The following is a 2,762-nucleotide window of genomic DNA, read 5'->3' as shown; positions in this document are numbered from 1 at the left end:
AGTAATAAGCACAGATTATACACGATTTCATAGCCGACTAGATTGTATAGCCAAGTGAGGCGTTCGATTTTTGAAATTTTAAAAGTTTGTGTTCGATTTTATCTGTCGCGTGGGGCAGTCGCCCCCTGGGGCTCGACCGTGGAGGACGAGGGGGGAGCGTTGTTCGGGCGGCTGCAGGGCGCGCTGCGGGGCGGCGCCGCAGCGGCTTCGCCCTCGCGTGTCGCTAGCTCCATCAGGGGTTACCTGACTAACAAGGTCGGCTCTTTCCAGCTGAGAGATACAGGTGAGTCCTTTTAAGTTTTTAATTTAGCGATATTCGGCGTTTAAAATGTTGTTGGCAATATATTCATATATATTTTAATCAGTATACAATCTTTTATTGTTATGAAAGTAAATTAAATGCGTAATTATGCAGAAAAACAATTTGTCATTTAAAAGTCCTTACCAAACTGGTATTTATTAAACCTTTTTGGAATAGCACCGTATTTTTTTATAAAATTAATGAACTTTCAAATAAATATAATTTCTTATTTATTATAGTCTATTATAGACAACAATGGAACGAGTCACATAAATATTAAATACAATCCAATATTAGAACAGACCGGGATGTTATCAAAACACGAATCACTTGTTAAATATAATAGAAGGGAGCAAACGATGTGCAAACATACTAAAACAATAGTTACACAACAGGCAAACACGGGAGGCGCGGGTGTATGCTATCGTGCAAGGGTCGCGTGTACTCTATTAGGGACTTGGGAGATGTCGTGTCTTGTAAGTTTCGTGAAAGCTTCGCATTTTTGCCTTTTTAAAATGGTTAATAGTTCGTTTGACCTTTAGTGCAGGCGCGTGTCGCGTGGAGTGTTCTTATATTTATTACAAGTTTATTGTGAAGTATTTTCTTTATGAGTCGTGTAGCGTGATTTTTTTCAATGTTTTTAATAAGAATATATAGAGCTTACTGCATGAGGTCTTTTCTATAGCTATTAACGAGAACTCTTACATTAGGTAGAATAATACCTATTAATTATGGTTTCCCGTGTAATATAACGAAAAATATTTTTGGTGCGTTGCAGTGACACCTTAATTTAATGAATATAAAACGTATGAAATGCACATAATTAAATTGAGTAACAGAAACTGAGTATTTACAATGTAATAAACGTAATAAATATTTTAAATGTTAAATTTACCTCATTGGAAAATTTAATAAGCTTAATAAAATCTGAGTCAGACGAAATTCCAGTTTTTATCTGTACAAATTAATAAAAAAATTAAATGTCTAAATTGACACGAGATTTCTCACTGAAAAAATAGGAGGGTATATACGGCAAAGGAAAACAAAAATCATGTTCATCTACCCACGTAATGAAACGTTTAACTTCTTTTTGTCTATGGTCCTTACATCTTACTTTATATCACAAGACTCTAGTGACTTTTTGGGACCGATCCCAAACGGCCACGGCCATAGGCAAAAGAAAAAAGAAGACAGTGACAGTTACAGCTATCGGTAAACATTTTATCCGTAGATGATTGGTTACACTCAATGTGTATTCTTATTCGCATTGAAATTGTAATTGCATCTCCTATTGTAACGGATTCATCCGATCATTTTATTTGACTAAATTTATGACTAACTAGCTACGCCCCGCGGCTTAACCCGCGTAATTCCGTAGCCCGTAGGAATATCGGGATAAAAAGTTACATGTTATTCCAGTTGTCCAGCTGTCTACGCACCAAATTCATTACAATCGGTTCAGTAGTTTTTGCGCGATAGAGTAGCAAACACACACACATGCTTACAAACTTTCGCATTTATAATTAGTAGGATAGGATGTTTAATTAAAAATAATTAAGTATTTTTTTAAATCCTACTCTCATTAATCTCTCACACTATATCACAGGATACTTTTAACATCACATGTCGGTAATAGTTCCTCGATGACAGGCAATTTGAGGCCGTCACTTGCAGAGTTGTAAGTTTGCTTACAAAGGGATGATTGGCTCCCATCACGTGGGAGCTGTCGTCCTCGATTCTGCTGGAGAAAATGTAGTAGTTCATTTTTGATCTTGAGAGTTGGACTTATCTTTGATATTTTTAAAGTTAGTTTCATTAAATAACTTTATAAAAGTGTAAATTTGTGGGTTTATGTTTCTCTCTCTTTTTTTTCTTATTTAATAATGTTAGCCTTGTCCGTACCTAAGACTTGTATTGGTATATTATTTACTGAAGTAAACGTTCACAGTTTTACGAAATACAGTCAAATTGAAACCACCTCCTTTTTAAAGCCAGATAAAAATAAAAAAAGTGTGTTTGATTTTACGCGAGCATACATTTTAATTACAAGATATATTAGAAATTAAAGATCTTTTCATGATTTTTTTATACCCGCTTATAAATAAACGAGGGCCGTAGTGTGACAATCTGTGTGGCGGAGACGCACGGAAGAAGGATGACTTAAAATATTTCCCGAAACACCATAATTCTGAATAATATCTTGCCCTAACCCTGTAATAGGCTCTAAACAAAATGCAATTAGTGTACGACATAAATACAATTACGACAGAAATTAGGCAAAATTGCCGAGAGCGCCCTGCAATCGAACCCCCTACCATGTGACTGGGGAAATATCGCTGTTGTTCCTAACCATTGTTTCATAGTAAGGGGATTACACTTAAAATCTTATTTACCTAGTCTTGCCATAAATATTGTAATAAAGAAAAAAGAAAATTGTTAACTGCAAATAACATTTATTACT

At 35.3% G+C, this 2,762-nt stretch overlaps 1 protein-coding gene across 2 annotated transcripts in view; it reads left to right on the top strand.

Annotated features, from left to right (window-relative positions):
- Positions 1–6: 6 nt before the first annotated feature.
- LOC119837575 (vesicular acetylcholine transporter) overlaps positions 7–2,762 on the top strand; it is a 59,587-nt gene continuing 56,831 nt past the window's right edge. For both annotated transcript variants that reach the window (XM_038363208.1, XM_038363219.1), the window contains exon 1: positions 7–283. The gene's annotated coding sequence lies outside the window, so the exon portion shown is untranslated. The remainder of the gene's footprint in view (positions 284–2,762) is intronic.

Source organism: Zerene cesonia, chromosome 3 (genome assembly GCF_012273895.1).
Source record: "Zerene cesonia ecotype Mississippi chromosome 3, Zerene_cesonia_1.1, whole genome shotgun sequence".
Lineage (NCBI taxonomy): Eukaryota > Metazoa > Arthropoda > Insecta > Lepidoptera > Pieridae > Zerene > Zerene cesonia.
This window is presented reverse-complemented; position numbering and strand designations above follow the sequence as displayed.